The sequence below is a fragment of the Capsicum annuum genome, chromosome 7 (genome assembly GCF_002878395.1).
Source record: "Capsicum annuum cultivar UCD-10X-F1 chromosome 7, UCD10Xv1.1, whole genome shotgun sequence".
NCBI classification, from domain to species: domain Eukaryota; kingdom Viridiplantae; phylum Streptophyta; class Magnoliopsida; order Solanales; family Solanaceae; genus Capsicum; species Capsicum annuum.
Window position 1 is genome coordinate 32,138,990 of NC_061117.1, and position 15,496 is coordinate 32,154,485.

Sequence of the window (15,496 nt, forward strand, 5' to 3'; positions counted from 1 at the left end):
AGATAGTGTTTTCCATTGCTCTAGAACTGATAGTTAGGGCTCTATAGAAGATCTCCAACAAGCTTGTCCCTGAAATCCAGTGGTTGGGCACCATGCTAAGCTTCTTCTTGAACCTGAACTATTCCTCATACATAGATTCTAACTGTAGCTGCGTAAAGTTATAAATCTTATCCTTGAGCTACAATACCCTAGATGGAGGAAAAACCTTACAAAAATTATTTGTATAACTCATTCTATGTAGTGATAGACCATCTTTGATGTTCCCCTGGCCATAAAAATGCCTCTTCATTAAGCGAGAAGGGAAATAACCTTAGTCTCAATACCTCCTGATCTACCCTAGATTTTGCATATGAAGTGCAAATCCCAGTAAAGTTTTCCAGATATATATTTGCGTCATTTGTAGGCAACCCTGCAAATATGCCTTCAAGTATAAGAGTTGAATCATAGCACTAAAAATTTTAAACTTGACATCAGAGGGCAAAACAGGAGGAATGATAGCTCCAGTCTCTGCTGGGTTAATGTATCCCAGATCATCTTCATCATCTTTATACAACTGAACATACTAATATGCTGGGATCGCTTGAGGTTGGCCACTTATGACTCTATACGTTTTAGCCTCTCATACTTGTAAAGAAATCAATATCATTCATAATTGAAAGCATAGATGAAATCAAAATGATAAAAAGTGTAAATACCCACAACCATAACTAAATCAATCAACTGAAGTAAATACAAGAAAATCCCAAGATCAAAATTGAATCTTGGAATCAAAATATGGTTGTGAATATCAAAAGTATGTAACTCCTACTAAAGAACACATAAAGGGTATCTATAGTACATGAGGAAAACCTAAAACCAAAGTCCGAACGAAATAGAAGAAAATAGAGTTGGTGGCCACATGTGGTCTATACCTGCACCCTAACCCTGGGCGCAGGTAGTACCTGCGGTCATCTGGGTAAGTACAGCTACACGGCATAGCTACAGGATGAAAAAATCCCGCAAGTGTTGGGAGTCATCTGTTCTGCTCTTTTTCAATTCTTGAACACACTTTGATCACAAACATACTAGTAAGTGTCCCGAATATCCATAGTTGCTCCAAAAAGTAGCCAAAAACACTTTTTCAAATTTTTGCAAACTTAGTATCTAAAATATGATTATGTGCAAAACATACCCAAAATGCATCATATTTAACAAAATAACCTCAGATGCTTCCATATTTTTCATATTTTAAGCATCAAAAGTGTTATATTTCTATAGCACATCACTTGTCGTACCTGATCCCATTCTCTCTCTCTCTCTCCCCCTCTCTTAATTTTAACTTGATGTGTTGTCAATTTATTTATTCTTACATTAAATTGACCACCAAATTAAAGTGGCAAATCTTTCTAACACGTCTCTCATTATTATTGAATATTATCTTTGCTGGATATACTGTAAAGAAAAGGAGTTCACCAGAGTCTGTAATCCGAGGAAGATGACGAATACACAAATTATGGTATTATTCAAGTATTATTTGCATGTCGCAAAAAGTCAGCCTTGCATCTCTTGTATTTTTTATTCTTTGTATGATAAATACACTAGTTGAAAATGTTCTTTATTACATCACTTAGTTAATATTAAATTATTAAAAAAATAACTTTTATTTATCACGTAGAATCCCCACGTAATATATAAATTTGGTCGGGATCCACATTTAAGGACCTTGAAAGGTTCCTAATACCTTTCTTTCGAGGTAATTAAAAACGTTATTCGATTTCTAGTGAATTAGACTAAATAATAATACACTCATAATAGAATGGTGCCCTAATGCACCTTAATTCGTTATGTTGCGACTCTTCTGTTTCAACTATTCCTAAAAAGATTTTTCATGTTGAATTCCTCTTTTTACGAGAAAAATGGGGTGCAACAGCATGACAACTCTTCTGGGGATACTTAGGTTCTAACCACTACGAATTTATGTTTTATGTAGGATTTTGTTATTTGTCTAAATTTTATTTTTGATTTTTGTGTTTTTCCGTAATATTATTTGTTTTGACATCATGATTTATTTTTCAACATGTTAGCCCTTTCCCCTTTCCCGTTATGTGATTTATATCTCTCTTCATGCCTATCCCCTTTTGCCTTTTTTCTTGATAATTGACTATGTGTTGTCTTATTTTTTATGTTGATGAATATATTATTGTATTTTTTGTTGTGTTCCATGTGTTACCTCTTTTCTTAAATTGTCATTCCTCTCATATTTTTCTACACTTGGAACCTTCTTTATTTTTTATGAATGGTTACGTGGTTGCATTGACGTTCTTTTCTAAAACAACCTATGAAAAATGCCTTGTGAATCGGTCGATCAGTAGTGCATCAACAGTCATTAGCTTTTCCACTCTCAGGGTAACATGTCATACAACAATTCTTAAACCTAGAACCTAACCATTTATTCCTTTTCTAAGGAATAAGTATCTCAAAAAACTAGGATATTTTGTTAGAAAGTCATGCCCTAAGTTCTAAGGGATTTAATAATCCCAAAAATGAATGCTTCATTACTTATGTTCATTTTGAGAGATAAATATGCCTAAATGTTGTCATTTTCTCTTTGGGGTGGAGTAGGCTAACACTTTGTTTTGCAGGTTCAATGGTACTCCCAACTTCATGAATTTGACAAATCAAGTAAAGACTGTCTTGGTTTTCCTTATGATTTTCTTGTATTTTTCTTTCTTTTAATTTAGGAGACAATTTAGTTCAATAAAGTTTTAATGTTGGGGTTTATCATTTTATGAGCAAATGATATTATTTTATGACATACTTATCTCTCAAACAACGATAGGTCTACCTCTGGCTCAAAAGAGGCTCCCAAAATAGGAAGCATCAAACAACATGTTTATTGTGTGCTGTTTTGTTTACTTCTTTATGTCATTAATGTACTATTATTATTTTTTTTATTTTTTTTGTTATTGTTGTTGTTTTTTCTCTCCCAAAAGGTTGATTTATGCACCCTGGCTTACCATAACCAATCAAAGGGAGCTCCTCTTTCTCCTCCTTCTCTGCCTATGAGTCACAAGGGTAAAGAAGTAATGGGAGATCAACACAACCTAACAGAAAAAGATAGAACTAGCTTGGAGGGAGAAAGTATTGCCGAATAGAATGAAATAATACTGAAAATGGAGAAGAAAATTTTGGGGTTACAAGGAGAGTTAGCGCAGGGGCACAACTTAGCCAAACTTTTCCTTAATCTGAGTACTCCCGATCTGCAAGACGATAGTTATGCTATCTCAAAATATCAAACTCCTCCTAATCATCCAATGCCTCTCTCTCAACCTGAAATTCTTTAAAACATCCAAAATCTATAAAATCCCCTCCAAAACACACCATATGTACCTACCCAACACGTCCAAGATCCTAAATACTCAATCCCCATACCTCCGCAAAATCCTTCAAACCAAAACATCCAAAACATATTCTACTATCATGCATCTAGAATACATACTCTAAACACCATATACATTGAAACCATTTTATATGCTTACCACACATTTGATCCTTTAAAAAAAGACCTTACCACGCAATCTGTGGTTGACAGATTGAGACAATTGAAGGGAAGTAATAGATTGAGAGGGCTCAGCTATGAAGAGTTGTGTGTTCATCCTGATGTTGATTTACTGGAGGGGTACAAACCTCAAAAATTTGAGCTATACAATGGAAATGAAGATTTGAAAGTGCATATGCGCATGTATTTTTACAAACTGGAAGGAGTTGGAAGAACGAAAAGTTAAGAATGAAGATGTTCATGAGAAGTATCATTGGGGAGGCTTTAACATGGTATATGGAACAAGATGTCAAGAAATGGGTTGGCTAGATTGACTCAGTGTTTAACTTCATGGAGCAGTTTGGATTTAATATTTACAATGCTCCTAACTGGTTCTACATGTAGAGCTTGAGGAAGAAATAAGGTGAGTCATTCTAATATTATGCTATGTGGTAGAGGTCTGAGACTGCAAGAGCTCGATCCCTAATAGAGGAACCCCAAATAAAAGAATATTTCATTCTCTCTCTAAAGCCACAATACCTTAAGAAAATAATCATTGTTGTTGATAAAAGTTTCACTAATATCATCAAAGTGGGGGATATATTAGAAGGATGTCTTAAGAACAAAAGTATCATAAGTCTAGAATCTTTACAAACTTCACAATTTGGAGGAACCTTAGAGAATAAGAAAAAGAAAGAGATTGGTATGGTAATGGTAGCCCAGCCTTCAAATGTGTTATAAGTTACCAAATTTTAATTCCACCACCTTATCCAAAAACAACGATACTATACCCAACATCTCCTTACTTATTACAACCCCCAGTGCCATATCAAACCTTACTATTCCAAGCACCTACTCCATATCAAATGCACCCACAATTCCAAAGCCCTACCTATCTTATATACAATGCCCAACCCACTCAAGTTCAAGCATCCCAACCTTCTCGTTAAACAAACCACAAATTCAAATCCAAATTTGAAAAGATACAATGCACACATTTAGCTAAACACATAGGCAAATTATATGAATGACTCAAAAAGGTAGGCTATATCACGCCCATTCCTATCGTGCATGTTGATACTAAGTCTGTGTGGTATCGCCATAATCAGACTTGTCCTTATCATTTTGAAATGAAAGGGCATCCGATTGAGACATGTTTTGCCTTGAAGAAGAATATTTAAAATTTGATCGACACCAAGGTTATTTAGTTGAAATAACCAGCACCAAATGTCACCAACAATCCCCTTCTAGACTATCAAGTAAATATACTCGATATGATATTGATGAACATGTGGACTTCTAACATTCTATATGGTTCCTTGAAGGTAAAAAGTGTACTCCTATTAGTGCATAACGACAGGTAATATTTGAGGCTATAAGTGTCTTCTGTTGGCTAGGATATAAAAAGGAGATTTTGGAAAGCTTGAGGTTCATATTTCTGACCGAGGAAGAAGATTATCATGTCATCATCAATTAGGAGAGAGGAGCACCTACTCAGAACAATGGAGATAAGACTACACTCACCATCTAGAGATCCAGTCCATCTAGGCCTTTCCGGGCACTTAGGTAGAATTGAAAGATTTTGATGTTTTCCTATTTTAAAATAAATAGACTCAATTTTTGAGCTGGTTTGCAATTTTTGTTTTGTTTTAACATTATGTTTTGAGACATTTTAGCACCATTAATAAAAGCTTATTCTCTATCTCTCTCTCTTATAACAAAATCACTTTTAAAAAATATTGAATCTGAGCTTGTGACACATAACGAGACTATACAATATAATGTAAGTGAATTAGAAGAAATGAAAGAAGAAGAGATCCCTGAGGAGTTTGTTAGTAAGGTTGATTTTGAAGATAAGTCAAGTTACTTCACACCTAGGCAATTAGTTTTGAAATGTATTTTTCCACATCAACATGAGGCAAAGAAAATTCTCACCAAATTAGCAAGGCCCTTACATGGTTCATTAAGGCTTGACAGGAGGAGCTCTCATAATCATAGAGGTGGATGGCATAGTTTGGTCCAAACCTATCAATTCAAATGTTGTTAAGAGATATTACGATAATCTTATCTTACAACCCTTACATTGTAATTAGAACTATGTTTGAGTTGATTCCCGTTTAAGTGGGATACGTAGGCGCTCCTATGGAGTTCGATCTCAATATAATAAAATTCTCTTATTTCCCTTATATGAACATTGTAATTGGGGTAGAATTTTCGAGAGGACCTCAAAAATTCTATATGGGATTGACATTAACACAACTATAAAACTGAGGCAAAATTTTTGAGACGACCTCAAAAATTCTTACAAGCAGTCTTTTTGTGATCTTTTACGACAAACAAATATATACTGGGGTAGAAATTTTTGAGTGGTCCTCAAAATTTATGTACAAGAGAACAAATTCTGATAAGACATTGTATTGTCTCTAGATATGTCACAGTCAATGATTCGACAACATTTCACATTCTTTACAATAAGCTTTACTTATCACTTTCAAAAGACAACTATTTTCAAACATAATTTCAAAACTATTAATTATCAGCCCAAGTGAAGACCCGGATGAGGCTCATCATCGAACGGTGATATCGAGAACAAGATTCTTTAATCGAGGTAGAAGAATAAATCAACCTTTCCCTTTTAAAAACTCATAATTTTCTTTGAGTGCAGAATTAACAAGTAAATATGACAAGAATCACTCTACAACAACTTGAATGACTGGATTTAGAGGCCCAACAGCCAATCTAACATTGTATCGAGAAGCCAACAGCTAATCCAACACTATATTAAGAGCCCCAACAGTCAATCCAATATTGTTTCGAGAAGACCAACAGCTAATCAGCATTGCAGTGAGAAGCACAATAGTTGATCCAACATTACATTGAGAGGCCCAATAGCCGATCCAACATTGCATCGAAAGGCCTAATAATTGATCTAACATTGCATTGAGAGGCCCAATAGTCAATTTAATATTGTATCGAGAAGCTCAACTGTTGATCCAACACTACATTGAGAGGCCCAACAGCTGATCTAACACTACATCGAAAAGCCCAACAACTGATCCAACACTATATTGAGAGTCCCAACAGCCAATCTTGCATTACATCTAGAAGCCCGACAACTGACCCAACATTGTATTGAGAGGTCTGATAGCCAATCCAATATTGCATTGTGAAACCCAACAGCCAATCCAACAATATAACAGATACATTTTATTTATTCTTCTATTTACTTTCTGCTTATTATGGGCTTATTGTTTACATGCTTTAACCTTCATTGGTTAGCATGTAGAAAAGTACGCAGGTGAAAAAGAAGGAGCAACAAACAAGAATAATTTGTGCTCCTATTTTTGGAATATCACCCTATTTATCTATCCGTCATATAAACTCACTTTCCTTTCGTATTCATACCTCTCAGCTTGTCATTGTTTCAAATCCTATTCACTCTCATCTCATCGACCCATGATATCATTATTAATGCCCCTCCTTTCTTATTTACATTCTTTTGGTATATTGTTCGTTACTAAATCTAGAACTACACACGACTTGATTCTCATAAAACCAGAGATATGTAGACTACTTAAAACCAAAGTCTCAGTCACACTAGTTTAAAATGACCTCCTATTGCATTAATTCCAACAAACTATTCTCTCGGTTAGACAAAATTAGCTACTAGATTAACTTTCGTTGCTCGACAATTCTTCCATCATTCTCAAGCAATGAAGGGGCAGCTGTTGACACCCAATTTTGACCTCCCGATACTCCTCCTACGCTGATATTTTACAAAAATTATTGATTTCAAATATTAATATATTTTACATATTATTTTGATATCAATAAACACCGATGCGTCACATTCATGATTTTAAAGTATGCAATTTATTTTTTATTTAATTTTGTATTTTTATATAATATATATAATTTATTAATTTAAATATAATATTTTTTACATAACTTTGTATTATTTTTGTAATTCTAAATTTTGTATTATTTATAGGTGCCTAATTTATTTCAAATAATTATTATCGTAGATTTTAAAATAATATATTACATGCCATTGATTTTATTTATATAATTTAATTATAATTAATTTGAGAATAATGATTTTATTATTATTAATAATAATAATAATGTCATCGATTTTAATAATTTATTATGTGTCGTTAAATTTATTTACAAAGATTTTTATAACATTGGTTAATCTTGTTATATATATTAATTTAATAGCGGCCTAACTTAAAACAATTTCTCCAATTTATTTAATTTCTAGCCATTCTTCCACCCAATTGATATCAATTTTAGCCTAATATGAGTTCAAATTTAAATCTAACCAATTTTTACTGAACTCCCTCAATTTTAATCACAACCATTGATCTCGCAATCAACTGCTGAGATTAAATATCTCTTTAATATAATCAACCCAAAAACCCTAATCTGATTCCCCCCATTAGCCTCCTTACTCCCTTTTTCTCTCCCCTCTCTATACCAAAAACTCTTGTCGCTGCCAGAATTAACCACTGACCGACAACCACCACTCTTCCTTCTCTTTTTCCCCTTTCCTTCTCCCTCACCGCTGGCCACCACTGTTACACCCCTTTTACAATCGAAAAAAATTATACTTTAAGTTTAAAAGTGTTTATATTTATTAAAAGTGACAAAGAAGATAAAAAATGTGTTTCGAAAAAGACTTTTATAACTTAAATTCAGAGTCGCCACTTGACCTAAATCTGGCATTCCAAGTCATCTTAGGAATTTCTTTCTCAAAATAATTTTTGACTCTTTAAAACTGGCCCACGAATAGAGATTCTAGATAAGGAATTATGTTGACTGAAGAGAAGGTGTTAGGCATCCCTCGGTCCCATGGTTCAACCACGGTCACTTCGTGAAGTATATAGGCTAGTACGACGCTATGAAATGTATAAACCAACAAAAAACACAATAAGAAAACGAAAAAACAAACAGTCAAAACTCCAAAAAAAAATAGTGTCTAGTACAATTTATTACAAACCAAAATTAAAAAAATACCGAAATGAAAATGTGAGCTATTCTAATTATCCTAACTATTCTTTACCCGATGCCTTGGGACTTGATCATGATCGTTCTTCTGAATACAAAGTGTCGCGGGGCATTCCTCAATGAATATATACATGTAACCTTGGAATAATCCTCGGCGAATAAATACATTTGATGAAAAATGCAATAGAAAAATCATTCAAACAAACATTTACACATTTAATAATATAGAATCCTAAGGCTTGCCTACCCAACCTACCATTTGCCTACCACATCCCAATCATGAGACTGGTAACGCTCAAATTACACTCTTGAATGGGTGTAAGAGATCATTCTTAATATAAAACCCAACTAGGTTAGGATCGAATCCCACAGGGAATAGGGTGTGAACTCAAGTTGTTTACGATTTAATTCACTGGTATTTTACTGTTTCCTGAAATGAGGGTTTTAGTTTTGCAGAAAATTATTTATCACGTTGAACTTAATGTTTGTAACCAAGATTTTATGAGATAACCAAGATTATGTTCACTAGGGCTTATGAAACATGACAGATGCTACCATTAACTCAAGGTTCTCACGGTGGTTAGGATGACAAGCTATTTTTATCGATGATATGCTCAAATGTCTCTCGACCTATTCGAGCGTCTAATTTTCTAATCCTCTCAGACTTAGGGAATCGCAACTCACTGCCCAGATTTTACCTCAGGTTAATCAACCTTATTACAACGCTGATTATTAAATGAAGCCTTTCCGAGTCCCTGTTGATAATTCATTTCCTACTGTTTATGATTTCTTTCTCAAGCAAACTAAAGTAGGTACGGCTATTATTTGCAACCAACAGACATAAATTCTAATCTCAGAATTAACAAGAAATCCTAACACTTATTAAACCTTGAGTAATTAAATAACACCTTATCATGACCTAACCCTAAATTCCATAATCCAGGTTAAGAGTGTTTAGTTACTCATGATGCAAGAAATAAGCACACAATTTGAATTCATAACTAGAAATATTAACTTACAAGAATGAAGAAAATCAAAAGTGTTCTTGTAATTGAATCACAAGGCAAAACTCTAAAATATTGTTCTTAGAGAGAGAGAGAAAAAAATCATATACTGTCAATATGTCAATGGATAGCTGGATAACTCAATAATTTCCTCCCAATAAAAACCCTCAAACAAGGCTTTAAATAGTAAACCCTAAATAAGGAAATAAAATTAAGTGTTTTAGATTTTTCTCGGAATAGACGACGGCGCCCGTGACGGCCTATCAGGGGCCTGACGGCCTATCACGGACGTCGTTAGATTCTTCTTAAGTTTGGCTTTTGCTGTCTCAGGCTGACGGCGATTCTGATGACCTATCAATAGTCTTACGGTGTGTCATGGATGTCGTCAGCTCCTCTTGCATTTTGATAATTTCTGCATAAGGTTGACGGTTATTCTAACGGCTTGTCACAACTTTGATGCCTTATCACGATATGCCATCATAGCTTTACAGCAATTCCTATTCTCTGGTTAAGGTTGATGGTATTCCTGACGGCTTATCACACTTTTGACGTCTTATCAACAAATGTCGTCACAACATTTATTTCATGCCAACTCCCTAGTTATATTTGACGGAAACAGTGATAGCCTATCACGGGGCTGACGACTTATCACAGATGTCATCAGCCACACCCTTTTTCAGATTTCTCCAAATTTCAACTTCTTTGCCGTCATTCTTGTTGGTTCTCTATCCCATTAGCTTAATCTGTAAAATTAACATAAACACATCAAAAAATGACAAAAATTACTTAAGGCCTCGCAATTATTCTAGGTTAAAGGCCTTAAATGTGTTAGCAATTGCGCACACATCAGAGACTACCACATTCAATGAAATTAATGCTCATTTTGAATTAAACAAAAATGAATAAATCAAGAAAGAAAATCGTATTCATTTTATAAAGTTCAATCCATCCCCGTATTTCATTCTCAATCAATAATTTACTTATTCTTCGACTAGCAATTCAATTTTTCTTGATTCAATTTTTCACAATATGAATCCAACATCAACCACATACATACAATACAGAATCCAAGCATGCTAAACACAAAAATCAATCATATAATATGAAATTAAAATGAGAAGAGATAGAATTGGACCTTAAATCTAAGTTTTTAAAGTGTCAAATTACACGATCAACACGGAGCTTTGTGAATTTGGAACCTCAACAGACTAAAACGCGATAGAGAACCTCACCAATACTATTATAGTAGCTGAGCTAAAACTCAACGACAGAGAAGAGTTTTCTAGCGAGAATTTTGGTGGTTCTCCAGTAAGGTTGATGGGTTTTTGATGCTTCTCCACCGAAGTTGATGAAAAACGGACTTTGTGGGGTTTTGGTCGTAGGTTTTGATGATTTTAGGTTTGTTTGGGGAATTGGTATCCAGTTTTAATTGGGTTTTAGGAGATGGTGGTCGGATTACATGACAGGGCGACGATTTCAGTGAAAATGTCTTCAAGAAACTAGATCGGAGCTGATTTTTGCCTTTTCCATTCGCTCTCTATTTGCTTCAATATTTTCACTCACTTTCCCACTATATCCTCTCCAATCCCTCACTTTATTCTTTTTATTGGTCTTTTTTTTATCTAATGGTAATGAAGCTTTCTCACTGCTTTGGTCTTTTGAGGATCAACTGAATGCCATCACCAAAAATAATGTGACTAAGGAAAGCTAATGATCTCAACCAATATTTGCACTTGCTAAACTTACAGAATAATTATGATCCTTAATGGTCTGCAATACAACTCTCAAATGGTTTGCAGGATCACTCTCACTACGGGAATAGACAAGGACATCGCCAATGAAGACTATGACAAATATGTCTAAGTACTGCTTGAACACCCCATTCATCAATTTCATGAAAGTTGTGGGGGAATTTGTTAGTCCAAAAGACATAACTAGGAATTTGAAGTGACCATACCAAGTTCTAAAGGCTGTCTTTGGAATGTTACACTCTCTGACTCTAAGTTGATAATAGCCAAATTTGAGGTATCTTAGAGAAATAACTTGTACCCTGAAGCTGGTCAAATAAGTGATCAATCCTAGGGAGAGGATATTTATTCTTGATTATGACTTTGTTCAACTGACCATAGTTGATGCACATTCTGAGAGAACCATCTTTCTTACGCATGAATAGAATTGGAGCACCATATGGAGAAACACTAGGCCTAATGAAACCCTCATCTAAAAGATCCTTCAACTGTTCTTTCAATTTCTTAAGATCATTTAGAGCCATTCTACAAGGTGGAATAGAGATAGGCTGGGTGTCTGGAAGGAGATCTATTCTGAATTCAATTTTCCTTTCGAGAGAAACTTCAGGAAATCCTTCAGGAAACACATCTGGAAATTCATTTATTATTGAAACTGACTCAAGACTCAGAGTCTCAGAATTTGAGTTCTTGACTCAAATAAGATGGTAAATACACCCCTTGGATATCATCTTTATTGCCTTAAGATATGAAATAAACTGAACATTAAGCACTGTAGTAGTACCCCTCCATTCAATAACCGATTCATTAGGAAACTAAAACAAAACAATTCTATTTCTACAGTCAAATAAGGTATAGCGAGAGTGGAGCCAATCCATGTCGAGAATGATATCAGAATCACTCATCTCTAACTCTACAAGATCAATTGAAGTAACTTTTTGAGACACTGAGACTGAGCAATTTTTGTATACCCATCTAGCTACAATCGACATACCTACTGGGGTAGACATTGAGAAAGGATCTACTAATATTTTAGGACTAACACCAAAATTTGCAGCTATATAAGGATTCACAAAGGAAAGTGAAGCTTCGGGGTCTAACAATGCATAAACATGAAGATGAAAGATTTGTAACGTACCAGTAACCACATCAGGAGAACTTTCTTAATTGTACTGAGTCTGGAGAGCATATAACTTATTCTGGTGCTACCCATAAGTGACACTGGAGGTAGCACCCAACTGAGTCGGGCAACCTACTGGAGCTAACGAAAAGTTTAACTAGCTTTGTTGGCATGGATCATTTCTCCTCAAAGCAATCATTGGACACTTCCTGATCCTATGTCCTGGCTTACCACACCCAAAACACATACCGCTGCTTGTTCATCATTCGCCTTAATGATTCTTACCATATTTTCTATAGAGCAGATTGGTATAACCACTCCTCACACTACCCTGGGACTTGGAGCATGGCGTCCTATCCTGACTGTCCTTCCTAAACTTAGGCACCAGCTCACTAGCTGAAGATGGAGATGAGGCTGAAAATTTTTAGCAAAACTAAGAACAATAATTGTCTTCCGACCTTGGCTGAGAAAAGTTAAAACTAGTTGTTCTGGCCTTCTTATTCTCTCTTTCCTTCTCTTTGAGCTTCTGCTCCTTAATCTGTTGAGCATGAACCATTAGTCTAAAAAGGTCTATCTCCTTAATCAGCATAGCGGTCCTACAATCCTTGACAATATTGTCAGATACACCAGACACAAATTTACTCATCCTTGACCTAGAGTCAGCCACCATAGGCGGAGCATACCTTGCCAAATAAGTGAACTTATGCGAGTACTCCCACACACTCATGCTACCCTACTTTAAATTTATAAACTACTGAACCTTAGCTTCCCTCAACTATAGTGGGAAGAACCTATCTATGAAATCCATGGCAAACTCCTCCCATTTTATAAGTCCTGCATCAATACCCCTAACCTTCTTCTATTGCTTGAGCCAGGTGTGAGCTACTCCCTGTAACTGGTAAGCAGCTAAGTCTGTACTTTCACTCAAAGCAACACCCATGATGTTAGTCACTTTATGCACCCCATCCAGAAACTCTTATGGATCCTCATTGAACTTGTATCTAGAAAATAAAGGGGATTCATCCGAGTGAAGTCTCGGATCCTGGCTGCAACTATATTCAACATTGGATTGGCTGGAGCAACAACCTGCTGGTTGTTCGGAGCATCTACAAAATGGGCCAAGGCTGTGAAAGTGGCCCTGAACTCAGTGTGAGAAACATGGTCGTTCAGGGGATCTTCCTGAATAGGCGGTTGTGCGGGCTGACCCCCACTCCTTAGTTTATTATTTTTTCTAGGACGCATTGTCTATAAATGGAATAAAGGAAGAGTTAGAAAAAAAGAATTCAATAAATCTCATACTCTTTCACATGAAATGAGTTCTGAAAGAAGGGAAACTTTTCTAAAAATATCTCGTAGCCTCTTTTCCATAAGTGTGGTGCGCTTCATACCGATGCACAAGACTCTACTCAATGCGACTTTCAGAAATGCTAGGATAATTTAAAACTTTAGGCTCTGATACCAAGTTTTGTAATGACCTGAGGTTACCTCCTAGTCATGACACGGTACTTAAGGCCACAAGTGACTCCAAGCTAACCCATGGTCTGTGTAACACCCCAAAATCCTGTCCCGGAGAATCACACGGTGCTTAAGGCTACAAGTAGCCCCAAGCTAACCCTTTGAGCCTGATACTTAGTATAAAGCTTACTTAAAGATAATGAGAGAAAAATAAGGAATCATGTCATATTATGTCTAACAGAAATCCGAATGGGTATTGTAAAAGTAACAAAATACTGCAAATCTAAACTTACTGACCATCTAGTCTGACAAAGCCTCTACGACTCAACAAACTAGAGAGCCATTGGGACAAATCCCCAACTAACTCAAACTAAATTAAAAATAGAAGAATAACTACTAAAAATACTGAAGTGTCTAAAGATAGGCCCTTGAACCATGAGGACTCACCACAGTGGAGATGTAGATAAAGGTACTCGGGATCACTGACACTACTGGGACTGAGCACCTGAACCTATATTATAAGACAATATAGCACATAGACGTATATGTGGATCATCACTTGAGAATGTATTGAGTATATGGGGGTGTATGCAACTACATATTAATATAATGAATCTTTATAGAAAACATACATGGTATTGTAGATGACTCACATTTCTTGAATAAAATTCTCATAAATCATGAATAATGAAACATGTAGTATAAATCACGTAAGCCATTACACTTTATTATAATCTGTATTCTTTCTTTGATCTCAAGCATGTAAACTAGTTGGACTCTTAAAACAACAATTTTTAGAATATGCACTTTAGTCTTTTGAAAACAAGGAACTTCTTTGAAACTCAAGGACTTAAAACCTTAAAAACTTTAGGACTTGAGAATATAGGAAACTTGGGAGTTTCTTCTAACCGATATAAACCATGTGAGCTGACATGGAGTCCAATGTCTTGCCCATGTTGGGGAGAGCTGTTCTATCCTTGCCAATGGAGTAGAACCTTAACTTTTAGTGATCACTAGCTTAACCCACTTGGGGTAAATCAAATCCTACGGTGGCTCATAGTTCTGGGGAATGAGACCTTGGAATCAAGCCCAACTCGGTGCTATATACTACTCCCTTACTTAAGCTCAGAAATTTTAAGAAAAATCTACCTTAAACAACTCAGAAATATGCAATGGAAGCCAACTATGCTTCTCTTTAGCTTAAATCAAATGGTGTGGATTTTCTTTCTTAGCTTAGGATTAAAATCAACTCTTTTCTTGAAACTTTGGTAGACTATCACCAATAAGCTTTAAAACTTTAATAGCATGGAAATATTAATACACTTCTTGAAACACTTTAGAAAGTATCAACAATTTATTCTTGGACTTAAGGCATGTATATTATTAAAGGATCACAATTTCACAATAAATCTTAATTCATGACACCAATCTTGGAAACCCTTGAAAATATCACATCAATATAGGAATGTGCAATTTATAAAATGAATTATCAATTCAAATCATAAATAAATGAAATAATCATGCAATTCAAAGCTTGAACAACTTATCAATTCATATTCTCAAAATAATATAATTTGGGTATAGACCCACTTGCAAAAACATGAAATTCATTTATAAAAATCGAATTTTTAGGCACAAGAACGAA